This window comes from Eleutherodactylus coqui, chromosome 11 (assembly GCF_035609145.1).
Source record: "Eleutherodactylus coqui strain aEleCoq1 chromosome 11, aEleCoq1.hap1, whole genome shotgun sequence".
Taxonomy (NCBI): domain Eukaryota; kingdom Metazoa; phylum Chordata; class Amphibia; order Anura; family Eleutherodactylidae; genus Eleutherodactylus; species Eleutherodactylus coqui.
The window spans coordinates 56,872,596-56,900,182 of record NC_089847.1 but is presented as its reverse complement, the minus strand read 5'-3'; the positions used below and the strand labels follow the sequence as shown (position 1 = coordinate 56,900,182).

The window sequence follows — 27,587 nt, the reverse complement described above, 5'->3', positions numbered from 1 at the left end:
GAAATCATACGACGAGAATGGGATTCAAACCCATGCGTGCAGAGCACAATGGATTAGCAGTCCATCGCCTTAACCACTCGGCCACCCCGTCAACAAAAGTACTTTTACCGAACCCACATTTGGAAAACAGTCGTGATGATTCTTAGGCTTCATTTTCTTTCCACATGCAACAGCGCCGTACATCAGACATTGGCTCAGCAGGTCTTGTTTTACATCCAACGTGATGACCCATGCTAATGGCATAAATACTAAACATCCAGTCCTCTCTGCTTCTCATTTATGTTGGCATTTCCCTAGCATTCCCTAAATCTGTCAATTCTGCCTTCTATCTAACTTTTAAAGTAAAACAGGCCACAATTCATGCAAGGCAAATGCATGGATTACATACCTATGGACAAATTATCCATGTCTTTTCCAAAAAGGATCGTCCCAAGCCGATTTCATTTAGAATTGTCACGATGCAAAATGACAGAGAACTGCATGCTGCTGCCAAGTATGTGATGGGACTCGACTTCCTTGCTGTTCTATAGTGGTAGCCACCTGAAACTACATGCTGCATAGGATCTGTTCACACTTAATTTGCCATCTCTGTGACAAATAGCAAAACTTAGAACCACTCCTCAAAATCATCCTACATTTAAAAATTCTTCTCCTGGATCATCCTTGCCATCTTTCTGGTTTTCCACAGTTTTGCTCATGGGCGCTGTGGCTTAGTTGGTTAAAGCGCCTGTCTAGTAAACAGGAGATCCTGAGTTCAACTCTCAGCAGTGCCTTGTTCTCTTATTCTGCTCAATAATCAGCACTTTTTTCCAAAAGGGAGATGTTCACTAGCCAATGACATTAAAGATGCTCGTCCCACATCCCTAGAATACTCCACCCGAGTGGCAAAGAGTCAGCTCTGGTTTAGTTTTAACAAGTAGATGGTTGCAATGTTTTGCAAAATGTAGGATGGCATAAGGCACGATAAATTAGAGGTGCCGATTCACTATTGCCTGACTGATACGCTACATAATGCCTGTAAATATGTTTAGAGACTTCAATAGCATCCTTCTTGAACGGTGATGGTAAATTTTCTTCCTCGGGGCATTGCTTGCGCTGAGCATAGAGAATTTTCCAAAAAGAAATCATACGACGAGAATGGGATTCGAACCCATGCGTGCAGAGCACAATGGATTAGCAGTCCATCGCCTTAACCACTCGGCCACCCCGTCAACAAAAGTACTTTTACCGAACCCACATTTGGAAAACAGTCGTGATGATTCTTAGGCTTCATTTTCTTTCCACATGCAACAGCGCCGTACATCAGACATTGGCTCAGCAGGTCTTGTTTTACATCCAACGTGATGACCCATGCTAATGGCATAAATACTAAACATCCAGTCCTCTCTGCTTCTCATTTATGTTGGCATTTCCCTAGCATTCCCTAAATCTGTCAATTCTGCCTTCTATCTAACTTTTAAAGTAAAACAGGCCACAATTCATGCAAGGCAAATGCATGGATTACATACCTATGGAGAAATTATCCATGTCTTTTCCAAAAAGGATCGTCCCAAGCCGATTTCATTTAGAATTGTCACGATGCAAAATGACAGAGAACTGCATGCTGCTGCCAAGTATGTGATGGGACTCGACTTCCTTGCTGTTCTATAGTGGTAGCCACCTGAAACTACATGCTGCATAGGATCTGTTCACACTTAATTTGCCATCTCTGTGACAAATAGCAAAACTTAGAACCACTCCTCAAAATCATCCTACATTTAAAAATTCTTCTCCTGGATCATCCTTGCCATCTTTCTGGTTTTCCACAGTTTTGCTCATGGGCGCTGTGGCTCAGTTGGTTAAAGTGCCTGTCTAGTAAACAGGAGATCCTGAGTTCAACTCTCAGCAGTGCCTTGTTCTCTTATTCTGCTCAATAATCAGCACTTTTTTCCAAAAGGGAGATGTTCACTAGCCAATGACATTAAAGATGCTCGTCCCACATCCCTAGAATACTCCACCCGAGTGGCAAAGAGTCAGCTCTGGTTTAGTTTTAACAAGTAGATGGTTGCAATGTTTTGCAAAATGTAGGATGGCATAAGGCACGATAAATTAGAGGTGCCGATTCACTATTGCCTGACTGATACGCTACATAATGCCTGTAAATATGTTTAGAGACTTCAATAGCATCCTTCTTGAACGGTGATGGTAAATTTTCTTCCTCGGGGCATTGCTTGCGCTGAGCATAGAGAATTTTCCAAAAAGAAATCATACGACGAGAATGGGATTCGAACCCATGCGTGCAGAGCACAATGGATTAGCAGTCCATCGCCTTAACCACTCGGCCACCCCGTCAACAAAAGTACTTTTACCGAACCCACATTTGGAAAACAGTCGTGATGATTCTTAGGCTTCATTTTCTTTCCACATGCAACAGCGCCGTACATCAGACATTGGCTCAGCAGGTCTTGTTTTACATCCAACGTGATGACCCATGCTAATGGCATAAATACTAAACATTCAGTCCTCTCTGCTTCTCATTTATGTTGGCATTTCCCTAGCATTCCCTAAATCTGTCAATTCTGCCTTCTATCTAACTTTTAAAGTAAAACAGGCCACAATTCATGCAAGGCAAATGCATGGATTACATACCTATGGAGAAATTATCCATGTCTTTTCCAAAAAGGATCGTCCCAAGCCGATTTCATTTAGAATTGTCACGATGCAAAATGACAGAGAACTGCATGCTGCTGCCAAGTATGTGATGGGACTCGACTTCCTTGCTGTTCTATAGTGGTAGCCACCTGAAACTACATGCTGCATAGGATCTGTTCACACTTAATTTGCCATCTCTGTGACAAATAGCAAAACTTAGAACCACTCCTCAAAATCATCCTACATTTAAAAATTCTTCTCCTGGATCATCCTTGCCATCTTTCTGGTTTTCCACAGTTTTGCTCATGGGCGCTGTGGCTTAGTTGGTTAAAGCGCCTGGTAAGTGAACAGGAGATCCTGAGTTCAACTCTCAGCAGTGCCTTGTTCTCTTATTCTGCTCAATAATCAGCTTTTTTTTCCAAAAGGGAGATGTTCACTAGCCAATGACATTAAAGATGCTCGTCCCACATCCCTAGAATACTCCACCCGAGTGGCAAAGAGTCAGCTCTGGTTTAGTTTTAACAAGTAGATGGTTGCAACGTTTTGCAAAATGTAGGATGGCATAAGGCACGATAAATTAGAGGTGCCGATTCACTATTGCCTGACTGATACGCTACATAATGCCTGTAAATATGTTTAGAGACTTCAATAGCATCCTTCTTGAACGGTGATGGTAAATTTTCTTCCTCGGGGCATTGCTTGCGCTGAGCATAGAGAATTTTCCAAAAGGAAATCATACGACGAGAATGGGATTCAAACCCATGCGTGCAGAGCACAATGGATTAGCAGTCCATCGCCTTAACCACTCGGCCACCCCGTCAACAAAAGTACTTTTACCGAACCCACATTTGGAAAACAGTCGTGATGATTCTTAGGCTTCATTTTCTTTCCACATGCAACAGCGCCGTACATCAGACATTGGCTCAGCAGGTCTTGTTTTACATCCAACGTGATGACCCATGCTAATGGCATAAATACTAAACATTCAGTCCTCTCTGCTTCTCATTTATGTTGGCATTTCCCTAGCATTCCCTAAATCTGTCAATTCTGCCTTCTATCTAACTTTTAAAGTAAAACAGGCCACAATTCATGCAAGGCAAATGCATGGATTACATACCTATGGAGAAATTATCCATGTCTTTTCCAAAAAGGATCGTCCCAAGCCGATTTCATTTAGAATTGTCACGATGCAAAATGACAGAGAACTGCATGCTGCTGCCAAGTATGTGATGGGACTCGACTTCCTTGCTGTTCTATAGTGGTAGCCACCTGAAACTACATGCTGCATAGGATCTGTTCACACTTAATTTGCCATCTCTGTGACAAATAGCAAAACTTAGAACCACTCCTCAAAATCATCCTACATTTAAAAATTCTTCTCCTGGATCATCCTTGCCATCTTTCTGGTTTTCCACAGTTTTGCTCATGGGCGCTGTGGCTTAGTTGGTTAAAGCGCCTGTCTAGTAAACAGGAGATCCTGAGTTCAACTCTCAGCAGTGCCTTGTTCTCTTATTCTGCTCAATAATCAGCACTTTTTTCCAAAAGGGAGATGTTCACTAGCCAATGACATTAAAGATGCTCGTCCCACATCCCTAGAATACTCCACCCGAGTGGCAAAGAGTCAGCTCTGGTTTAGTTTTAACAAGTAGATGGTTGCAATGTTTTGCAAAATGTAGGATGGCATAAGGCACGATAAATTAGAGGTGCCGATTCACTATTGCCTGACTGATACGCTACATAATGCCTGTAAATATGTTTAGAGACTTCAATAGCATCCTTCTTGAACGGTGATGGTAAATTTTCTTCCTCGGGGCATTGCTTGCGCTGAGCATAGAGAATTTTCCAAAAAGAAATCATACGACAAGATTGGGATTCGAACCCATGCGTGCAGAGCACAATGGATTAGCAGTCCATCGCCTTAACCACTCGGCCACCCCGTCAACAAAAGTACTTTTACCGAACCCACATTTGGAAAACAGTCGTGATGATTCTTAGGCTTCATTTTCTTTCCACATGCAACAGCGCCGTACATCAGACATTGGCTCAGCAGGTCTTGTTTTACATCCAACGTGATGACCCATGCTAATGGCATAAATACTAAACATTCAGTCCTCTCTGCTTCTCATTTATGTTGGCATTTCCCTAGCATTCCCTAAATCTGTCAATTCTGCCTTCTATCTAACTTTTAAAGTAAAACAGGCCACAATTCATGCAAGGCAAATGCATGGATTACATACCTATGGAGAAATTATCCATGTCTTTTCCAAAAAGGATCGTCCCAAGCCGATTTCATTTAGAATTGTCACGATGCAAAATGACAGAGAATTGCATGCTGCTGCCAAGTATGTGATGGGACTCGACTTCCTTGCTGTTCTATAGTGGTAGCCACCTGAAACTACATGCTGCATAGGATCTGTTCACACTTAATTTGCCATCTCTGTGACAAATAGCAAAACTTAGAACCACTCCTCAAAATCATCCTACATTTAAAAATTCTTCTCCTGGATCATCCTTGCCATCTTTCTGGTTTTCCACAGTTTTGCTCCTGGGCGCTGTGGCTTAGTTGGTTAAAGCGCCTGTCTAGTAAACAGGAGATCCTGAGTTCAACTCTCAGCAGTGCCTTGTTCTCTTATTCTGCTCAATAATCAGCACTTTTTTCCAAAAGGGAGATGTTCACTAGCCAATGACATTAAAGATGCTCGTCCCACATCCCTAGAATACTCCACCCGAGTGGCAAAGAGTCAGCTCTGGTTTAGTTTTAACAAGTAGATGGTTGCAATGTTTTGCAAAATGTAGGATGGCATAAGGCACGATAAATTAGAGGTGCCGATTCACTATTGCCTGACTGATACGCTACATAATGCCTGTAAATATGTTTAGAGACTTCAATAGCATCCTTCTTGAACGGTGATGGTAAATTTTCTTCCTCGGGGCATTGCTTGCGCTGAGCATAGAGAATTTTCCAAAAGGAAATCATACGACGAGAATGGGATTCGAACCCATGCGTGCAGAGCACAATGGATTAGCAGTCCATCGCCTTAACCACTCGGCCACCCCGTCAACAAAAGTACTTTTACCGAACCCACATTTGGAAAACAGTCGTGATGATTCTTAGGCTTCATTTTCTTTCCACATGCAACAGCGCCGTACATCAGACATTGGCTCAGCAGGTCTTGTTTTACATCCAACGTGATGACCCATGCTAATGGCATAAATACTAAACATTCAGTCCTCTCTGCTTCTCATTTATGTTGGCATTTCCCTAGCATTCCCTAAATCTGTCAATTCTGCCTTCTATCTAACTTTTAAAGTAAAACAGGCCACAATTCATGCAAGGCAAATGCATGGATTACATACCTATGGAGAAATTATCCATGTCTTTTCCAAAAAGGATCGTCCCAAGCCGATTTCATTTAGAATTGTCACGATGCAAAATGACAGAGAACTGCATGCTGCTGCCAAGTATGTGATGGGACTCGACTTCCTTGCTGTTCTATAGTGGTAGCCACCTGAAACTACATGCTGCATAGGATCTGTTCACACTTAATTTGCCATCTCTGTGACAAATAGCAAAACTTAGAACCACTCCTCAAAATCATCCTACATTTAAAAATTCTTCTCCTGGATCATCCTTGCCATCTTTCTGGTTTTCCACAGTTTTGCTCATGGGCGCTGTGGCTTAGTTGGTTAAAGCGCCTGTCTAGTAAACAGGAGATCCTGAGTTCAACTCTCAGCAGTGCCTTGTTCTCTTATTCTGCTCAATAATCAGCACTTTTTTCCAAAAGGGAGATGTTCACTAGCCAATGACATTAAAGATGCTCGTCCCACATCCCTAGAATACTCCACCCGAGTGGCAAAGAGTCAGCTCTGGTTTAGTTTTAACAAGTAGATGGTTGCAATGTTTTGCAAAATGTAGGATGGCATAAGGCACGATAAATTAGAGGTGCCGATTCACTATTGCCTGACTGATACGCTACATAATGCCTGTAAATATGTTTAGAGACTTCAATAGCATCCTTCTTGAACGGTGATGGTAAATTTTCTTCCTCGGGGCATTGCTTGCGCTGAGCATAGAGAATTTTCCAAAAAGAAATCATACGACGAGAATGGGATTCGAACCCATGCGTGCAGAGCACAATGGATTAGCAGTCCATCGCCTTAACCACTCGGCCACCCTGTCAACAAAAGTACTTTTACCGAACCCACATTTGGAAAACAGTCGTGATGATTCTTAGGCTTCATTTTCTTTCCACATGCAACAGCGCCGTACATCAGACATTGGCTCAGCAGGTCTTGTTTTACATCCAACGTGATGACCCATGCTAATGGCATAAATACTAAACATCCAGTCCTCTCTGCTTCTCATTTATGTTGGCATTTCCCTAGCATTCCCTAAATCTGTCAATTCTGCCTTCTATCTAACTTTTAAAGTAAAACAGGCCACAATTCATGCAAGGCAAATGCATGGATTACATACCTATGGAGAAATTATCCATGTCTTTTCCAAAAAGGATCGTCCCAAGCCGATTTCATTTAGAATTGTCACGATGCAAAATGACAGAGAACTGCATGCTGCTGCCAAGTATGTGATGGGACTCGACTTCCTTGCTGTTCTATAGTGGTAGCCACCTGAAACTACATGCTGCATAGGATCTGTTCACACTTAATTTGCCATCTCTGTGACAAATAGCAAAACTTAGAACCACTCCTCAAAATCATCCTACATTTAAAAATTCTTCTCCTGGATCATCCTTGCCATCTTTCTGGTTTTCCACAGTTTTGCTCATGGGCGCTGTGGCTTAGTTGGTTAAAGCGCCTGTCTAGTAAACAGGAGATCCTGAGTTCAACTCTCAGCAGTGCCTTGTTCTCTTATTCTGCTCAATAATCAGCACTTTTTTCCAAAAGGGAGATGTTCACTAGCCAATGACATTAAAGATGCTCGTCCCACATCCCTAGAATACTCCACCCGAGTGGCAAAGAGTCAGCTCTGGTTTAGTTTTAACAAGTAGATGGTTGCAATGTTTTGCAAAATGTAGGATGGCATAAGGCACGATAAATTAGAGGTGCCGATTCACTATTGCCTGACTGATACGCTACATAATGCCTGTAAATATGTTTAGAGACTTCAATAGCATCCTTCTTGAACGGTGATGGTAAATTTTCTTCCTCGGGGCATTGCTTGCGCTGAGCATAGAGAATTTTCCAAAAGGAAATCATACGACGAGAATGGGATTCGAACCCATGCGTGCAGAGCACAATGGATTAGCAGTCCATCGCCTTAACCACTCGGCCACCCCGTCAACAAAAGTACTTTTACCGAACCCACATTTGGAAAACAGTCGTGATGATTCTTAGGCTTCATTTTCTTTCCACATGCAACAGCGCCGTACATCAGACATTGGCTCAGCAGGTCTTGTTTTACATCCAACGTGATGACCCATGCTAATGGCATAAATACTAAACATTCAGTCCTCTCTGCTTCTCATTTATGTTGGCATTTCCCTAGCATTCCCTAAATCTGTCAATTCTGCCTTCTATCTAACTTTTAAAGTAAAACAGGCCACAATTCATGCAAGGCAAATGCATGGATTACATACCTATGGAGAAATTATCCATGTCTTTTCCAAAAAGGATCGTCCCAAGCCGATTTCATTTAGAATTGTCACGATGCAAAATGACAGAGAACTGCATGCTGCTGCCAAGTATGTGATGGGACTCGACTTCCTTGCTGTTCTATAGTGGTAGCCACCTGAAACTACATGCTGCATAGGATCTGTTCACACTTAATTTGCCATCTCTGTGACAAATAGCAAAACTTAGAACCACTCCTCAAAATCATCCTACATTTAAAAATTCTTCTCCTGGATCATCCTTGCCATCTTTCTGGTTTTCCACAGTTTTGCTCATGGGCACTGTGGCTTAGTTGGTTAAAGCGCCTGTCTAGTAAACAGGAGATCCTGAGTTCAACTCTCAGCAGTGCCTTGTTCTCTTATTCTGCTCAATAATCAGCACTTTTTTCCAAAAGGGAGATGTTCACTAGCCAATGACATTAAAGATGCTCGTCCCACATCCCTAGAATACTCCACCCGAGTGGCAAAGAGTCAGCTCTGGTTTAGTTTTAACAAGTAGATGGTTGCAATGTTTTGCAAAATGTAGGATGGCATAAGGCACGATAAATTAGAGGTGCCGATTCACTATTGCCTGACTGATACGCTACATAATGCCTGTAAATATGTTTAGAGACTTCAATAGCATCCTTCTTGAACGGTGATGGTAAATTTTCTTCCTCGGGGCATTGCTTGCGCTGAGCATAGAGAATTTTCCAAAAAGAAATCATACGACGAGAATGGGATTCGAACCCATGCGTGCAGAGCACAATGGATTAGCAGTCCATCGCCTTAACCACTCGGCCACCCTGTCAACAAAAGTACTTTTACCGAACCCACATTTGGAAAACAGTCGTGATGATTCTTAGGCTTCATTTTCTTTCCACATGCAACAGCGCCGTACATCAGACATTGGCTCAGCAGGTCTTGTTTTACATCCAACGTGATGACCCATGCTAATGGCATAAATACTAAACATCCAGTCCTCTCTGCTTCTCATTTATGTTGGCATTTCCCTAGCATTCCCTAAATCTGTCAATTCTGCCTTCTATCTAACTTTTAAAGTAAAACAGGCCACAATTCATGCAAGGCAAATGCATGGATTACATACCTATGGAGAAATTATCCATGTCTTTTCCAAAAAGGATCGTCCCAAGCCGATTTCATTTAGAATTGTCACGATGCAAAATGACAGAGAACTGCATGCTGCTGCCAAGTATGTGATGGGACTCGACTTCCTTGCTGTTCTATAGTGGTAGCCACCTGAAACTACATGCTGCATAGGATCTGTTCACACTTAATTTGCCATCTCTGTGACAAATAGCAAAACTTAGAACCACTCCTCAAAATCATCCTACATTTAAAAATTCTTCTCCTGGATCATCCTTGCCATCTTTCTGGTTTTCCACAGTTTTGCTCATGGGCGCTGTGGCTTAGTTGGTTAAAGCGCCTGTCTAGTAAACAGGAGATCCTGAGTTCAACTCTCAGCAGTGCCTTGTTCTCTTATTCTGCTCAATAATCAGCACTTTTTTCCAAAAGGGAGATGTTCACTAGCCAATGACATTAAAGATGCTCGTCCCACATCCCTAGAATACTCCACCCGAGTGGCAAAGAGTCAGCTCTGGTTTAGTTTTAACAAGTAGATGGTTGCAATGTTTTGCAAAATGTAGGATGGCATAAGGCACGATAAATTAGAGGTGCCGATTCACTATTGCCTGACTGATACGCTACATAATGCCTGTAAATATGTTTAGAGACTTCAATAGCATCCTTCTTGAACGGTGATGGTAAATTTTCTTCCTCGGGGCATTGCTTGCGCTGAGCATAGAGAATTTTCCAAAAAGAAATCATACGACGAGAATGGGATTCGAACCCATGCGTGCAGAGCACAATGGATTAGCAGTCCATCGCCTTAACCACTCGGCCACCCCGTCAACAAAAGTACTTTTACCGAACCCACATTTGGAAAACAGTCGTGATGATTCTTAGGCTTCATTTTCTTTCCACATGCAACAGCGCCGTACATCAGACATTGGCTCAGCAGGTCTTGTTTTACATCCAACGTGATGACCCATGCTAATGGCATAAATACTAAACATTCAGTCCTCTCTGCTTCTCATTTATGTTGGCATTTCCCTAGCATTCCCTAAATCTGTCAATTCTGCCTTCTATCTAACTTTTAAAGTAAAACAGGCCACAATTCATGCAAGGCAAATGCATGGATTACATACCTATGGAGAAATTATCCATGTCTTTTCCAAAAAGGATCGTCCCAAGCCGATTTCATTTAGAATTGTCACGATGCAAAATGACAGAGAATTGCATGCTGCTGCCAAGTATGTGATGGGACTCGACTTCCTTGCTGTTCTATAGTGGTAGCCACCTGAAACTACATGCTGCATAGGATCTGTTCACACTTAATTTGCCATCTCTGTGACAAATAGCAAAACTTAGAACCACTCCTCAAAATCATCCTACATTTAAAAATTCTTCTCCTGGATCATCCTTGCCATCTTTCTGGTTTTCCACAGTTTTGCTCCTGGGCGCTGTGGCTTAGTTGGTTAAAGCGCCTGTCTAGTAAACAGGAGATCCTGAGTTCAACTCTCAGCAGTGCCTTGTTCTCTTATTCTGCTCAATAATCAGCTCTTTTTTCCAAAAGGGAGATGTTCACTAGCCAATGACATTAAAGATGCTCGTCCCACATCCCTAGAATACTCCACCCGAGTGGCAAAGAGTCAGCTCTGGTTTAGTTTTAACAAGTAGATGGTTGCAATGTTTTGCAAAATGTAGGATGGCATAAGGCACGATAAATTAGAGGTGCCGATTCACTATTGCCTGACTGATACGCTACATAATGCCTGTAAATATGTTTAGAGACTTCAATAGCATCCTTCTTGAACGGTGATGGTAAATTTTCTTCCTCGGGGCATTGCTTGCGCTGAGCATAGAGAATTTTCCAAAAGGAAATCATACGACGAGAATGGGATTCGAACCCATGCTTGCAGAGCACAATGGATTAGCAGTCCATCGCCTTAACCACTCGGCCACCCCGTCAACAAAAGTACTTTTACCGAACCCACATTTGGAAAACAGTCGTGATGATTCTTAGGCTTCATTTTCTTTCCACATGCAACAGCGCCGTACATCAGACATTGGCTCAGCAGGTCTTGTTTTACATCCAACGTGATGACCCATGCTAATGGCATAAATACTAAACATTCAGTCCTCTCTGCTTCTCATTTATGTTGGCATTTCCCTAGCATTCCCTAAATCTGTCAATTCTGCCTTCTATCTAACTTTTAAAGTAAAACAGGCCACAATTCATGCAAGGCAAATGCATGGATTACATACCTATGGAGAAATTATCCATGTCTTTTCCAAAAAGGATCGTCCCAAGCCGATTTCATTTAGAATTGTCACGATGCAAAATGACAGAGAACTGCATGCTGCTGCCAAGTATGTGATGGGACTCGACTTCCTTGCTGTTCTATAGTGGTAGCCACCTGAAACTACATGCTGCATAGGATCTGTTCACACTTAATTTGCCATCTCTGTGACAAATAGCAAAACTTAGAACCACTCCTCAAAATCATCCTACATTTAAAAATTCTTCTCCTGGATCATCCTTGCCATCTTTCTGGTTTTCCACAGTTTTGCTCATGGGCGCTGTGGCTTAGTTGGTTAAAGCGCCTGTCTAGTAAACAGGAGATCCTGAGTTCAACTCTCAGCAGTGCCTTGTTCTCTTATTCTGCTCAATAATCAGCACTTTTTTCCAAAAGGGAGATGTTCACTAGCCAATGACATTAAAGATGCTCGTCCCACATCCCTAGAATACTCCACCCGAGTGGCAAAGAGTCAGCTCTGGTTTAGTTTTAACAAGTAGATGGTTGCAATGTTTTGCAAAATGTAGGATGGCATAAGGCACGATAAATTAGAGGTGCCGATTCACTATTGCCTGACTGATACGCTACATAATGCCTGTAAATATGTTTAGAGACTTCAATAGCATCCTTCTTGAACGGTGATGGTAAATTTTCTTCCTCGGGGCATTGCTTGCGCTGAGCATAGAGAATTTTCCAAAAGGAAATCATACGACGAGAATGGGATTCGAACCCATGCGTGCAGAGCACAATGGATTAGCAGTCCATCGCCTTAACCACTCGGCCACCCCGTCAACAAAAGTACTTTTACCGAACCCACATTTGGAAAACAGTCGTGATGATTCTTAGGCTTCATTTTCTTTCCACATGCAACAGCGCCGTACATCAGACATTGGCTCAGCAGGTCTTGTTTTACATCCAACGTGATGACCCATGCTAATGGCATAAATACTAAACATTCAGTCCTCTCTGCTTCTCATTTATGTTGGCATTTCCCTAGCATTCCCTAAATCTGTCAATTCTGCCTTCTATCTAACTTTTAAAGTAAAACAGGCCACAATTCATGCAAGGCAAATGCATGGATTACATACCTATGGAGAAATTATCCATGTCTTTTCCAAAAAGGATCGTCCCAAGCCGATTTCATTTAGAATTGTCACGATGCAAAATGACAGAGAACTGCATGCTGCTGCCAAGTATGTGATGGGACTCGACTTCCTTGCTGTTCTATAGTGGTAGCCACCTGAAACTACATGCTGCATAGGATCTGTTCACACTTAATTTGCCATCTCTGTGACAAATAGCAAAACTTAGAACCACTCCTCAAAATCATCCTACATTTAAAAATTCTTCTCCTGGATCATCCTTGCCATCTTTCTGGTTTTCCACAGTTTTGCTCATGGGCACTGTGGCTTAGTTGGTTAAAGCGCCTGTCTAGTAAACAGGAGATCCTGAGTTCAACTCTCAGCAGTGCCTTGTTCTCTTATTCTGCTCAATAATCAGCACTTTTTTCCAAAAGGGAGATGTTCACTAGCCAATGACATTAAAGATGCTCGTCCCACATCCCTAGAATACTCCACCCGAGTGGCAAAGAGTCAGCTCTGGTTTAGTTTTAACAAGTAGATGGTTGCAATGTTTTGCAAAATGTAGGATGGCATAAGGCACGATAAATTAGAGGTGCCGATTCACTATTGCCTGACTGATACGCTACATAATGCCTGTAAATATGTTTAGAGACTTCAATAGCATCCTTCTTGAACGGTGATGGTAAATTTTCTTCCTCGGGGCATTGCTTGCGCTGAGCATAGAGAATTTTCCAAAAGGAAATCATACGACGAGAATGGGATTCGAACCCATGCTTGCAGAGCACAATGGATTAGCAGTCCATCGCCTTAACCACTCGGCCACCCCGTCAACAAAAGTACTTTTACCGAACCCACATTTGGAAAACAGTCGTGATGATTCTTAGGCTTCATTTTCTTTCCACATGCAACAGCGCCGTACATCAGACATTGGCTCAGCAGGTCTTGTTTTACATCCAACGTGATGACCCATGCTAATGGCATAAATACTAAACATTCAGTCCTCTCTGCTTCTCATTTATGTTGGCATTTCCCTAGCATTCCCTAAATCTGTCAATTCTGCCTTCTATCTAACTTTTAAAGTAAAACAGGCCACAATTCATGCAAGGCAAATGCATGGATTACATACCTATGGAGAAATTATCCATGTCTTTTCCAAAAAGGATCGTCCCAAGCCGATTTCATTTAGAATTGTCACGATGCAAAATGACAGAGAACTGCATGCTGCTGCCAAGTATGTGATGGGACTCGACTTCCTTGCTGTTCTATAGTGGTAGCCACCTGAAACTACATGCTGCATAGGATCTGTTCACACTTAATTTGCCATCTCTGTGACAAATAGCAAAACTTAGAACCACTCCTCAAAATCATCCTACATTTAAAAATTCTTCTCCTGGATCATCCTTGCCATCTTTCTGGTTTTCCACAGTTTTGCTCATGGGCGCTGTGGCTTAGTTGGTTAAAGCGCCTGTGTAGTAAACAGGAGATCCTGAGTTCAACTCTCAGCAGTGCCTTGTTCTCTTATTCTGCTCAATAATCAGCTTTTTTTTCCAAAAGGGAGATGTTCACTAGCCAATGACATTAAAGATGCTCGTCCCACATCCCTAGAATACTCCACCCGAGTGGCAAAGAGTCAGCTCAGGTTTAGTTTTAACAAGTAGATGGTTGCAACGTTTTGCAAAATGTAGGATGGCATAAGGCACGATAAATTAGAGGTGCCGATTCACTATTGCCTGACTGATACGCTATATAATGCTTGTAAATATGTTTAGAAGCTTCAATAGCATCCTTCTTGAACGGTGATGGTAAATTTTCTTCCTCGGGGCATTTCTTGCGCTGAGCATAGAGAATTTTCCAAAATGGAAGCATACGACGAGGATGGGATTCGAACCCATGCGTGCAGAGCGCAATGGATTAGCAGTCCATCGCCTTAACCACTCGGCCACCCCGTCAACAAAAGTACCCTTACCGAACCCACATTTGGAAAACAGTCGTGATCATTCTTTTTTTTTTTTTTTAAAGGAACGTTTATTTAGCCAAAAGACAAATATACAGTAACAGCAGACATCATAAAGAATGCACACCTTGCTGATACATTACAGTACATGAGAACTGAAAAAAAAAAGACAAAAGTGAAAACACTGAGTGTCTCGCATATTCGTGTGCATTTCTCGTAAAACATAATACTTGGCTGTTCATTTTCACATTTATCAACTACTCATAATGGAACAAACCCAACCAGGGAGGGCTCCTAGTCTGGAGCCCCAAGACACCAGGAGAAAAAAGAAGGAAAAAACAAGACAAAACAACCAAAAAAGGGACAAACAAATAGATAGAACAACCCCCCCCCCTCCCCTCCCACCTTAAACAACAACCCTGCGCGACTCTTAAAGAAAAAAAAAAAAAAAAAGAATTAGCCTAAACAGTAGATTGGTTCAAGCGAGTATCCCTCACCATATCCATTCCCAGTATCTAGACAGGCATCTCTGCTGCTGTTGCCGGACAGTTCATCCAGTGCCCCCAAACCTTGTCAAACTTCTCAGGACATCCCCTTGCCATATAAGTCAGTTTATACATTGGAAGCACAGAGTTCACCACCTGGATCCATGCGTTTCTGGTCGGCCTACCAGGGTGCTTCCAATTTAACAAAATCACCTTCTTAGCATAGAAAAACAGTAGCTTATATAAGGTGCGGGTTGCGGCTGCCACTGGTAGGTCTCCAACAAGCCCAAAGAGGCAAACCCCAGGGTGCATGATCCTCGGGGCCCCCAGGTGAGATTCCATAAATACAAGAATGTCCCCCCAGTAGTCTCGCATGACACCGCAGTCAGTCGTGATCATTCTTAGACTTCATTTTCTTTGCACATGCAGCAGCGCCGTACATCAGACATTGGCTCAGCAGGTCTTGTTTTACATCCAACGTGATGACCCATGCTAATGGCATAAATACTAAACATTCAGTCCTCTCTGCTTCTCATTTATGTTGGCATTTCCCTAGCATTCCCTAAATCTGTCAATTCTGTCTTCTATCTAACTTTTAAAGTAAAACACGCCACAATTCATGCAAGGCAAATGCATGGATTACATACCTATGGACAAATTATCCATGTCTTTTCCAAAAAGGATCGTCCCAAGCCGATTTCATTTAGAATTGTCACGATGCAAAATGACAGAGAGCTGCATGCTGCTACCAAGTATGGGATGGGATTCGACTGCCCTGCTGTTCTATAGTGGAAGCCACCTGAAACTACATGCTGCATAGGATCTGTTCACACATAATTTGCCATCTCTGTGACAAATAGCAAAACTTAGAACCACTCCACAAAATCATCCTACATTTAAAAATTCTTCTCCTGGATCATCCTTGCCATCTTTCTGGTTTTCCACAGGTTTGCTCATGGGCGCTGTGGCTTAGTTGGTTAAAACGCCTGTCTAGTAAACAGGAGATCCTGAGTTCAACTCTCAGCAGTGCCTTGTCCTCTAATTCTGCTTAATAATCAGCTTTTTTTTCCAAAAGGGAGATGTTCACTAGCCAATGACATTAAAGATGCTCGTCCCACATCCCTAGAATACTCCACCCGAGTGGCAAAGAGTCAGCTCAGGTTTAGTTTTAACAAGTAGATGGTTGCAACGTTTTGCAAAATGTAGGATGGCATAAGGCACGATAAATTAGAGGTGCCGATTCACTATTGCCTGACTGATACGCTACATAATGCCTGTAAATATGTTTAAAGACTTCAATAGCATCCTTCTTGAACGGTGATGGTAAATTTTCTTCCTCGGGGCATTGCTTGCGCTGAGCATAGAGAATTTTCCAAAAAGGAATCATACAACGAGGATGGGATTCGAACCCATGCGTGCAGAGCACAATGGATTAGCAGTCCATCGCCTTAACCACTCGGCCACCCCGTCAACAAAAGTACCTTTACCGAACCCACATTTGGAAAACAGTTGTGATGATTCTTAGGCTTCATTTTCTTTCCACATGCAACAGCGCCGTACATCAGACATTGGCTCAGCAGGTCTTGTCTTACATCCAACGTGATGACCCATGCTAATGGCATAAATACCAAACATTCAGTCCTCTCTGCTTCTCATTTATGTTGGCATTTCCCTAGCATTCCCTAAATCTGTCAATTCTGTCTTCTATCTAACTTTTAAAGTAAAACAGGCCACAATTCATGCAAGGCAAATGCATGGATTACATACCTATGGAACCAGAAAATTCCCAGCACTTGATGCCATTCCAACTTTTGTGAGGGTATATGTATATATTGCCAAATGTTTTTTATGCTTTTATACCTGTATGCAAGTTCTATTCAAAGTTAAAATGAGAAAAACTTATATGTCGCCTTACATCAGATATTCCAAAGGCCTTGCAAGGCGAAGACAAAATGTATTTTAAGCACGGCAAAGAAGATCCAGACACAAGGCCGTGTACTTGGCCGTTTTCCCAGAAGCGCCATATCTAGATGAAGACCGTTCAACTATGCATCTGAACTTTCACTGTCTCAGGCCGGAAATCCGGACTTTCCATATATGGTTATGCGGTGAATTTGAGCCAATGAGCCCATCACCCATTCCTAGTGATGAGACCAAAGGGTATAAGATCCCATGTAATCTGTAATAAAGTGCACAGTCATGTCCCCGTGTGAGGAACTATACCAGACCTCTGTGTGGTGTCTCTTCTTTACTGCCAGCAGCGGGGCAAGTGGGGTGGGCCTGATTGGTGCTGTACTTGGAATTACCCTGACACTTTCGCTGCACACTGACAAATTATCCATGTCTTTTCCAAAAAGGATCGTCCCAAGCCGATTTCATTTAGAATTGTCACGATGCAAAATGACAGAGAGCTGCATGCTGCTGCCAAGTATGGGACGGGATTCGACTGACTTGCTGCTCTATAGTGGAAGCCACCTGAAACTACATGCTGCATAGGATCTGTTCACACATAATTTGCCATCTCTGTGACAAATAGCAAAACTTAGAACCACTCCACAAAATCATCCTACATTTAAAAATTCTTCTCCTGGATCATCCTTGCCATCTTTCTTGTTTTCGACAGGTTTGCTCTCGGGCGCTATGGCTTAGTTGGTTAAAGCGCCTGTCTAGTAAACAGGAGATCCTGAGTTCAACTCTCAGCAGTGCCTTGTTCTCTTATTCTGCTCAATAATCAGCTTTTTTTTCCAAAAGGGAGATGTTCACTAGCCAATGACATTAAAGATGCTCGTCCCACATCCCTAGAATACTCCACCCGAGTGGCAAAGAGTCAGCTCTGGTTTACTTTTAACAAGTAGATGGTTGCAATGTTTTGAAAAATGTAGGATGGCATTAGGCACGATAAATTAGAGGAGAGGATTTACTATTGCCTGACTGATACGCTATATAATGCTTGTAAATATGTTTAGAAGCTTCAATAGCATCCTTCTTGAACGGTGATGGTAAATTTTCTTCCTCGGGGCATTGCTTGCGCTGAGCATAGAGAATTTTCCAAAATGGAAGCATACGACAAGGATGGGATTCGAACCCATGCGTGCAGAGCACAATGGATTAGCACTCCATCACCTTAACCACTCGGCCACCCCGACAACAAGAGTGCCCTTACCGAACCCACATTTGGAAAACAGTCGTGATGATTCTTAGGCTTCATTTTCTTTCCACATGCAACAGCGCCGTACATCAGACATTGGCTCAGCAGGTCTTGTTTTACATCCAACGTGATGACCCATGCTAATGGCATAAATACTAAACATTCAGTCCTCTCTGCTTCTCATTTATGTTGGCATTTCCCTAGCATTCCCTAAATCTGTCAATTCTGTCTTCTATCTAACTTTTAAAGAAAAACAGGCCACAATTCATGCAAGGCAAATGCATGGATTACATACCTATGGAACCAGAAAATTCCCAGCACTTGATGCCATTCCAACTTTTGTGAGGGTATATGTATATATTGCCAAATGTTTTTTATGCTTTTATACCTGTATGCAAGTTCTATTCAAAGTTAAAATGAGAAAAACTTATATGTCGCCTCACATCAGATATTCCAAAGGCCTTGCAAGGCGAAGACAAAATGTATTTTAAACACGGCAAAGAAGAACCAGACACAAGGCCGTGTACTTGGCCGTTTTCCCAGAAGAGCCATATCTAGATGAAGACCGTTCAACTATGCATCTGAACTTTCACTGTCTCAGGCCGGAAATCCGGACTTTCCATATATGGTTATGCAGTGAATTTGAGCCAATGAGCCCATCACCCATTCCTAGTGATGAGACCAAAGGGTATAAGATCCCATGTAATCTGTAATAAAGTGCGCAGTCATGTCCCCGTGTGAGGAACTATACCAGACCTCTGTGTGGTGTCTCCTTTTTTCTGCCGGCAGCGGGGCAAGTGGGGTGGGCCTGATTGGTGCTGTACTTGGAATTACCCTGACACTTTCGCTGCACACTGACAAATTATCCATGTCTTTTCCAAAAAGGATCGTCCCAAGCCGATTTCATTTAGAATTGTCACGATGCAAAATGACAGAGAGCTGCATGCTGCTGCCAAGTATGGGACGGGATTCGACTGCCTTGCTGTTCTATAGTGGAAGCCACCTGAAACTACATGCTGCATAGGATCTGTTCACACATAATTTGCCATCTCTGTGACAAATAGCAAAACTTAGAACCACTCCACAAAATCATCCTACATTTAAAAATTCTTCTCCTGGATCATCCTTGCCATCTTTCTTGTTTTCCACAGGTTTGCTCATGGGTGCTGTGGCTTGGTTGGTTAAAGCGCCTGTCTAGTAAACAGGAGATCCTGAGTTCAACTCTCAGCAGTGCCTTGTTCTCTTATTCTGCTCAATAATCAGCTTTTTTTTCCAAAAGGGAGATGTTCACTAGCCAATGACATTAAAGATGCTCGTCCCACATCCCTAGAATACTCCACCCGAGTGGCAAAGAGTCAGCTCTGGTTTAGTTTTAACAAGTAGATGGTTGCAATGTTTTGCAAAATGTAGGATGGCATAAGGCACGATAAATTAGAGGTGCGGATTCACTATTGCCTGACTGATACGCTATATAAAGCTTGTAAATATGTTTAGAAGCTTCAATAGCATCCTTCTAGAACGGTGATGGTAAATTTTCTTCCTCGGGGCATTTCTTGCGCTGAGCATAGAGAATTTTCCAAAATGGAAGCATACGACGAGGATGGGATTCGAACCCATGCGTGCAGAGCACAATGGATTAGCAGTCCATCGCCTTAACCACTCGGCCACCCCGTCAACAAAAGTACCTTTACCGAACCCACATTTGGAAAACAGTTGTGATGATTCTTAGGCTTCATTTTCTTTCCACATGCAACAGCGCCGTACATCAGACATTGGCTCAGCAGGTCTTGTCTTACATCCAACGTGATGACCCATGCTAATGGCATAAATACCAAACATTCAGTCCTCTCTGCTTCTCATTTATGTTGGCATTTCCCTAGCATTCCCTAAATCTGTCAATTCTGTCTTCTATCTAACTTTTAAAGTAAAACAGGCCACAATTCATGCAAGGCAAATGCATGGATTACATACCTATGGAACCAGAAAATTCCCAGCACTTGATGCCATTCCAACTTTTGTGAGGGTATATGTATATATTGCCAAATGTTTTTTATGCTTTTATACCTGTATGCAAGTTCTATTCAAAGTTAAAATGAGAAAAACTTATATGTCGCCTTACATCAGATATTCCAAAGGCCTTGCAAGGCGAAGACAAAATGTATTTTAAGCACGGCAAAGAAGATCCAGACACAAGGCCGTGTACTTGGCCGTTTTCCCAGAAGCGCCATATCTAGATGAAGACCGTTCAACTATGCATCTGAACTTTCACTGTCTCAGGCCGGAAATCCGGACTTTCCATATATGGTTATGCGGTGAATTTGAGCCAATGAGCCCATCACCCATTCCTAGTGATGAGACCAAAGGGTATAAGATCCCATGTAATCTGTAATAAAGTGCACAGTCATGTCCCCGTGTGAGGAACTATACCAGACCTCTGTGTGGTGTCTCTTCTTTACTGCCAGCAGCGGGGCAAGTGGGGTGGGCCTGATTGGTGCTGTACTTGGAATTACCCTGACACTTTCGCTGCACACTGACAAATTATCCATGTCTTTTCCAAAAAGGATCGTCCCAAGCCGATTTCATTTAGAATTGTCATGATGCAAAATGACAGAGAGCTGCATGCTGCTGCCAAGTATGGGACGGGATTTGACTGACTTGCTGCTCTATAGTGGAAGCCACCTGAAACTACATGCTGCATAGGATCTGTTCACACATAATTTGCCATCTCTGTGACAAATAGCAAAACTTAGAACCACTCCACAAAATCATCCTACATTTAAAAATTCTTCTCCTGGATCATCCTTGCCATCTTTCTTGTTTTCGACAGGTTTGCTCTCGGGCGCTATGGCTTAGTTGGTTAAAGTGCCTGTCTAGTAAACAGGAGATCCTGAGTTCAACTCTCAGCAGTGCCTTGTTCTCTTATTCTGCTCAATAATCAGCTTTTTTTTCCAAAAGGGAGATGTTCACTAGCCAATGACATTAAAGATGCTCGTCCCACATCCCTAGAATACTCCACCCGAGTGGCAAAGAGTCAGCTCTGGTTTACTTTTAACAAGTAGATGGTTGCAATGTTTTGAAAAATGTAGGATGGCATTAGGCACGATAAATTAGAGGAGAGGATTTACTATTGCCTGACTGATACGCTATATAATGCTTGTAAATATGTTTAGAAGCTTCAATAGCATCCTTCTTGAACGGTGATGGTAAATTTTCTTCCTCGGGGCATTGCTTGCGCTGAGCATAGAGAATTTTCCAAAATGGAAGCATACGACAAGGATGGGATTCGAACCCATGCGTGCAGAGCACAATGGATTAGCACTCCATCGCCTTAACCACTCGGCCACCCCGACAACAAGAGTGCCCTTACCGAACCCACATTTGGAAAACAGTCGTGATGATTCTTAGGCTTCATTTTCTTTCCACATGCAACAGCGCCGTACATCAGACATTGGCTCAGCAGGTCTTGTTTTACATCCAACGTGATGACCCATGCTAATGGCATAAATACCAAACATTCAGTCCTCTCTGCTTCTCATTTATGTTGGCATTTCCCTAGCATTCCCTAAATCTGTCAATTCTGTCTTCTATCTAACTTTTAAAGTAAAACAGGCCACAATTCATGCAAGGCAAATGCATGGATTACATACCTATGGAACAGAAAATTCCCAGCACTTGATGCCATTCCAACTTTTGTGAGGATATATGTATATATTGCCAAATGTTTTTTATGCTTTTATACCTGTATGCAAGTTCTATTCAAAGTTGAAATGAGAAAAACTTATATGTCGTCTTACATCAGATATTCCAAAGGCCTTGCAAGGCGAAGACAAAATGTATTTTAAGCACGGCAAAGAAGATCCAGACACAAGGCCGTGTACTTGGCCGTTTTCCCAGAAGCGCCATATCTAGATGAAGACCGTTCAACTATGCATCTGAACTTTCACTGTCTCAGGCCGGAAATCCGGACTTTCCATATATGGTTATGCAGTGAATTTGAGCCAATGAGCCCATCACCCATTCCTAGTGATGAGACCAAAGGGTATAAGATCCCATGTAATCTTTAATAAAGTGCGCAGTCATGTCCCCGTGTGAGGAACTATACCAGACCTCTGTGTGGTGTCTCTTCTTTACTGCCGGCAGCGGGGCAAGTGGGGTGGGCCTGATTGGTGCTGTACTTGGAATTACCCTGACACTTTCGCTGCACACTGACAAATTATCCATGTCTTTTCCAAAAAGGATCGTCCCAAGCCGATTTCATTTAGAATTGTCACGATGTAAAATGACAGAGAGCTGCATGCTGCTGCCAAGTATGGGACGGGATTCGACTGCCTTGCTGTTCTATAGTGGAAGCCACCTGAAACTACATGCTGCATAGGATCTGTTCACACATAATTTGCCATCTCTGTGACAAATAGCAAAACTTAGAACCACTCCACAAAATCATCCTACATTTAAAAATTCTTCTCCTGGATCATCCTTGCCATCTTTCTGGTTTTCCACAGTTTTGCTCATGGGCGCTGTGGCTTAGTTGGTTAAAGCGCCTGTCTAGTAAACAGGAGATCCTGAGTTCAACTCTCAGCAGTGCCTTGTTCTCTTATTCTGCTCAATAATCAGCTTTTTTTTCCAAAAGGGAGATGTTCACTAGCCAATGACATTAAAGATGCTCGTCCCACATCCCTAGAATACTCCACCCGAGTGGCAAAGAGTCAGCTCTGGTTTAGTTTTAACAAGTAGATGGTTGCAATGTTTTGCAAAATGTAGGATGGCATAAGGCACGATAAATTAGAGGTGCGGATTCACTATTGCCTCACTGATACGCTATATAATGCTTGTAAATATGTTTAGAAGCTTCAATAGCATCCTTCTTGAACGGTGATGGTAAATTTTCTTCCTCGGGGCATTTCTTGCGCTGAGCATAGAGAATTTTCCCAAATGAAAGCATACGACGAGGATGGGATTCCAACCCATGCGTACAAATCACAATGGATTAGCAGTCCATCGCCTTAACCACTCGGCCACCCCGTCAACAAAGTACCTTTACCGAACCCACATTTGGAAAACAGTCGTGATCATTCTTAGACTTCATTTTCTTTCCACATGCAGCAGCGCCGTACATCAGACATTGGCTCAGCAGGTCTTGTTTTACATCCAACATGATGACCCATGCTAATGGCATAAATACTAAACATTCAGTCCTCTCTGCTTCTCATTTATGTTGGCCTTTCCCCTAGCATTCCCTAAATCTGTCAATTCTGTCTTCTTTCTAACTTTTAAAGTAAAACAGGCCACAATTCATGCAAGGCAAATGCATGGATTACATACCTATGGAACCAGAAAATTCCCAGCACTTGATGCCATTCCAACTTTCGCTGCACACTGACAAATTATCCATGTCTTTTCCAAAAAGGATCGTCCCAAGCCGATTTCATTTAGAATTGTCACAATGCAAAATGACAGAGAGCTGCATGCTGCTGCCAAGTATGGGACGGGATTCGACTGCCTTGCTGTTTTATAGTGGAAGCCACCTGAAACTACATGCTGCATAGGATCTGTTCACACATAATTTGCCATCTCTGTGACAAATAGCAAAACTTAGAACCACTCCACAAAATCATCCTACATTTAAAAATTCTTCTCCTGGATCATCCTTGCCATCTTTCTGGTTTTCCACAGGTTTTCCACAGGTTTGCCACAGGTTTGCTCATGGGTGCTGTGGCTTAGTTGGTTAAAGCGCCTGTCTAGTAAACAGGAGAACCTGAGTTCAACTCTCAGCTCAATAATAATAGTGCCTTGTTCTCTTATTCTGCTCAATAATCAGCTTTTTTTTCCAAAAGGGAGATGTTCACTAGCCAATGACATTAAAGATGCTCGTCCCACATCCCTAGAATACTCCACCCGAGTGGCAAAGAGTCAGCTCTGGTTTAGTTTTAACAAGTAGATGGTTGCAATGTTTTGCAAAATGTAGGATGGCATAAGGCACGATAAATTAGAGGTGCGGATTCACTATTGCCTGACTGATACGCTATATAATGCTTGTAAATATGTTTAGAAGCTTCAATAGCATCCTTCTTGAACGGTGATGGTAAATTTTCTTCCTCGGGGCATTGCTTGCGCTGAGCATAGAGAATTTTCCAAATTGGAAGCATACGACGAGGATGGGATTCAAACCCATGCGTGCAGAGCACAATGGATTAGCAGTCCATCGCCTTAACCACTCGGCCACCCCATCAACAAAAGTACCCTTACCGAACCCACATTTGGAAAACAGTCGTGATGATTCTTAGGCTTCATTTTCTTTCCACATGCAACAGCGCCGTACATCAGACATTGGCTCAGCAGGTATGTGGGTTTGTGAGGGTATATGTATATGTATATGTATATATTGCCAAATGTTTTTTATGCTTTTATACCTGTATGCAAGTTCTATTCAAAGTTAAAATGAGAAAAACTTATATGTCGCCTTACATCAGATATTCCAAAGGCCTTGCAAGGCGAAGACAAAATGTATTTTAAACACGGCAAAGAAGAACCAGACACAAGGCCGTGTACTTGGCCGTTTTCCCAGAAGCGCCATATCTAGATGAAGACCGTTCAACTATGCATCTGAACTTTCACTGTCTCAGGCCGGAAATCCGGACTTTCCATATATGGTTATGCGGTGAATTTGAGCCAATGAGCCCATCACCCATTCCTAGTGATGAGACCAAAGGGTATAAGATCCCATGTAATCTGTAATAAAGTGCGCAGTCATGTTCCCGTGTGAGGAACTATACCAGACCTCTGTGTGGTGTCTCTTCTTTACTGCCGGCAGCGGGGCAAGTGGGAGGGGCCTGATTGGTGCTGTACTTGGAATTACCCTGACACTTTCGCTGCACACTGACAAATTATCCATGTCTTTTCCAAAAAGGATCGTCCCAAGCCGATTTCATTTAGAATTGTCACGATGCAAAATGACAGAGAGCTGCATGCTGCTGCCAAGTATGGGACGGGATTCGACTGACTTGCTGCTCTATAGTGGAAGCCACCTGAAACTACATGCTGCATAGGATCTGTTCACACATAATTTGCCATCTCTGTGACAAATAGCAAAACTTAGAACCACTCCACAAAATCATCCTACATTTAAAAATTCTTCTCCTGGATCATCCTTGCCATCTTTCTGGTTTTCCACGGTTTTGCTCATGGGCGCTGTGCCTTAGTTGGTTAAAGCGCCTGTCTAGTAAACAGGAGATCCTGAGTTCAACTCTCAGCAGTGCCTTGTTCTCTTATTCTGCTCAATAATCAGCTTTTTTTTTCCAAAAGGGAGATGTTCACTAGCCAATGACATTAAAGATGCTCGTCCCACATCCCTAGAATACTCCACCCGATTGGCAAAGAGTGAGCTCTGGTTTAGTTTTAACAAGTAGATGGTTGCAATGTTTTGCAAAATGTAGGATGGCATAAGGCACGATAAATTAGAGGTGCGGATTCACTATTGCCTGACTGATACGCTATATAATGCTTGTAAATATGTTTAGAAGCTTCAATAGCATCCTTCTAGAACGGTGATGGTAAATTTTCTTCCTCGGGGCATTTCTTGCGCTGAGCATAGAGAATTTTCCAAAATGGAAGCATACGACGAGGATGGGATTCCAACCCATGCGTGCAGAGAACAATGGATTAGCAGTTCATCGCCTTAACCACTCGGCCACCCCGTCAACAAAAGTACCCTTACAGAACCCACATTTGGAAAACAGTCGTGATCATTCTTAGACTTCATTTTCTTTCCACATGCAGCAGTGCCGTACATCAGACATTGGCTCAGCAGGTCTTGTTTTACATCCAACGTGATGACCCATGCTAATGGCATAAATACTAAACATTCAGTCCTCTCTGCTTCTCATTTATGTTGGCATTTCCCTAGCATTCCCTAAATCTGTCAATTTTGTCTTCTATCTAACTTTTAAAGTAAAACAGGCCACAATTCATGCAAGGCAAATGCATGGATTACATACCTATGGAACCAGAAAATTCCCAGCACTTGATGCCATTCCAACTTTCGCTGCACACTGACAAATTATCCATGTCTTTTCCAAAAAGGATCGTCCCAAGCCGATCTCATTTAGAATTGTCACGATGCAAAATGACAAAGAGCTGCATGCTGCTACCAAGTATGGGATGGGATTCGACTGCCCTGCTGTTCTATAGTGGAAGCCACCTGAAACTACATGCTGCATAGGATCTGTTCACACATAATTTGCCATCTCTGTGACAAATAGCAAAACTTAGAACCACTCCACAAAATCATCCTACATTTAAAAATTCTTCTCCTGGATCATCCTTGCCATCTTTCTGGTTTTCCACAGTTTTGCTCATGGGCGCTGTGGCTTAGTTGGTTAAAGCGCCTGTCTAGTAAACAGGAGATCCTGAGTTCCACTCTCAGCAAGGCTTTGTTCTCTTATTCTGCTCAATAATCAGCTTTTTTTTCCAAAAGGGAGATGTTCACTAGCCAATGACATTAAAGATGCTCGTCCCACATCCCTAGAATACTCCACCCGAGTGGCAAAGAGTCAGCTCTGGTTTAGTTTTAACAAGTAGATGGTTGCAATGTTTTGCAAAATGTAGGATGGCATAAGGCACGATAAATTAGAGGTGCGGATTCACTATTGCCTGACTGATACGCTATATAATGCTTTAAATATGTTTAGAAGCTTCAATAGCATCCTTCTTGAACGGTGATGGTAAATTTTCTTCCTCGGGGCATTTCTTGCGCTGAGCATAGAGAATTTTCCAAAATGAAAGCATACGACGAGGATGTGATTTGAACCCATGCGTACAAAGCACAATGGATTAGCAGTCCATCGCCTTAACCACTCGGCCACCCCGTCAACAAAGGACCCTTACCGAACCCACATTTGGAAAACAGTCGTGATCATTCTTAGACTTCATTTTCTTTCCACATGCAGCAGTGCCGTACATCAGACATTGGCTCAGCAGGTCTTGTTTTACATCCAACGTGATGACCCATGCTAATGGCATAAATACTAAACATTCAGTCCTCTCTGCTTCTCATTTATGTTGGCATTTCCCTAGCATTCCCTAAATCTGTCAATTCTGTCTTCTATCTAACTTTTAAAGTAAAACAGGCCACAATTCATGCAAGGCAAATGCATGGATTACATACCTATGGAACCAGAAAATTCCCAGCACTTGATGCCATTCCAACTTTCGCTGCACACTGACAAATTATCCATGTCTTTTCCAAAAAGGATCGTCCCAAGCCGATCTCATTTAGAATTGTCACGATGCAAAATGACAA

The 27,587-nt window shown here is 42.5% G+C and overlaps 19 non-coding genes across 19 annotated transcripts; 11 read left to right on the top strand and 8 right to left on the bottom strand.

The window, feature by feature from the left end:
- Positions 1–699: 699 nt before the first annotated feature.
- Positions 700–773, top strand: TRNAT-AGU (transfer RNA threonine (anticodon AGU)). Its single transcript has one exon. It is a non-coding gene; the product is annotated as a tRNA-Thr (tRNA).
- Positions 774–1,129: 356 nt separating this feature from the next.
- Positions 1,130–1,211, bottom strand: TRNAS-GCU (transfer RNA serine (anticodon GCU)). The gene has a single exon. It is a non-coding gene; the product is annotated as a tRNA-Ser (tRNA).
- Positions 1,212–2,249: 1,038 nt separating this feature from the next.
- TRNAS-GCU (transfer RNA serine (anticodon GCU)) lies at positions 2,250–2,331 on the bottom strand. The gene has a single exon. It is a non-coding gene; the product is annotated as a tRNA-Ser (tRNA).
- A 1,728-nt stretch (positions 2,332–4,059) lies between these two features.
- Positions 4,060–4,133, top strand: TRNAT-AGU (transfer RNA threonine (anticodon AGU)). Its single transcript has one exon. It is a non-coding gene; the product is annotated as a tRNA-Thr (tRNA).
- Positions 4,134–5,179: 1,046 nt separating this feature from the next.
- TRNAT-AGU (transfer RNA threonine (anticodon AGU)) lies at positions 5,180–5,253 on the top strand. Its single transcript has one exon. It is a non-coding gene; the product is annotated as a tRNA-Thr (tRNA).
- A 356-nt stretch (positions 5,254–5,609) lies between these two features.
- Positions 5,610–5,691, bottom strand: TRNAS-GCU (transfer RNA serine (anticodon GCU)). The gene has a single exon. It is a non-coding gene; the product is annotated as a tRNA-Ser (tRNA).
- A 608-nt stretch (positions 5,692–6,299) lies between these two features.
- On the top strand, positions 6,300–6,373 carry TRNAT-AGU (transfer RNA threonine (anticodon AGU)). The gene has a single exon. It is a non-coding gene; the product is annotated as a tRNA-Thr (tRNA).
- A 1,046-nt stretch (positions 6,374–7,419) lies between these two features.
- Positions 7,420–7,493, top strand: TRNAT-AGU (transfer RNA threonine (anticodon AGU)). The gene has a single exon. It is a non-coding gene; the product is annotated as a tRNA-Thr (tRNA).
- A 356-nt stretch (positions 7,494–7,849) lies between these two features.
- Positions 7,850–7,931, bottom strand: TRNAS-GCU (transfer RNA serine (anticodon GCU)). The gene has a single exon. It is a non-coding gene; the product is annotated as a tRNA-Ser (tRNA).
- Positions 7,932–8,539: 608 nt separating this feature from the next.
- TRNAT-AGU (transfer RNA threonine (anticodon AGU)) lies at positions 8,540–8,613 on the top strand. The gene has a single exon. It is a non-coding gene; the product is annotated as a tRNA-Thr (tRNA).
- Positions 8,614–9,659: 1,046 nt separating this feature from the next.
- Positions 9,660–9,733, top strand: TRNAT-AGU (transfer RNA threonine (anticodon AGU)). The gene has a single exon. It is a non-coding gene; the product is annotated as a tRNA-Thr (tRNA).
- Positions 9,734–10,089: 356 nt separating this feature from the next.
- On the bottom strand, positions 10,090–10,171 carry TRNAS-GCU (transfer RNA serine (anticodon GCU)). Its single transcript has one exon. It is a non-coding gene; the product is annotated as a tRNA-Ser (tRNA).
- Positions 10,172–10,779: 608 nt separating this feature from the next.
- On the top strand, positions 10,780–10,853 carry TRNAT-AGU (transfer RNA threonine (anticodon AGU)). The gene has a single exon. It is a non-coding gene; the product is annotated as a tRNA-Thr (tRNA).
- A 1,046-nt stretch (positions 10,854–11,899) lies between these two features.
- On the top strand, positions 11,900–11,973 carry TRNAT-AGU (transfer RNA threonine (anticodon AGU)). The gene has a single exon. It is a non-coding gene; the product is annotated as a tRNA-Thr (tRNA).
- A 356-nt stretch (positions 11,974–12,329) lies between these two features.
- Positions 12,330–12,411, bottom strand: TRNAS-GCU (transfer RNA serine (anticodon GCU)). Its single transcript has one exon. It is a non-coding gene; the product is annotated as a tRNA-Ser (tRNA).
- Positions 12,412–13,019: 608 nt separating this feature from the next.
- TRNAT-AGU (transfer RNA threonine (anticodon AGU)) lies at positions 13,020–13,093 on the top strand. The gene has a single exon. It is a non-coding gene; the product is annotated as a tRNA-Thr (tRNA).
- A 1,476-nt stretch (positions 13,094–14,569) lies between these two features.
- On the bottom strand, positions 14,570–14,651 carry TRNAS-GCU (transfer RNA serine (anticodon GCU)). Its single transcript has one exon. It is a non-coding gene; the product is annotated as a tRNA-Ser (tRNA).
- A 5,230-nt stretch (positions 14,652–19,881) lies between these two features.
- Positions 19,882–19,963, bottom strand: TRNAS-GCU (transfer RNA serine (anticodon GCU)). The gene has a single exon. It is a non-coding gene; the product is annotated as a tRNA-Ser (tRNA).
- A 2,839-nt stretch (positions 19,964–22,802) lies between these two features.
- TRNAT-AGU (transfer RNA threonine (anticodon AGU)) lies at positions 22,803–22,876 on the top strand. The gene has a single exon. It is a non-coding gene; the product is annotated as a tRNA-Thr (tRNA).
- The last annotated feature ends 4,711 nt before the right edge of the window (positions 22,877–27,587 follow it).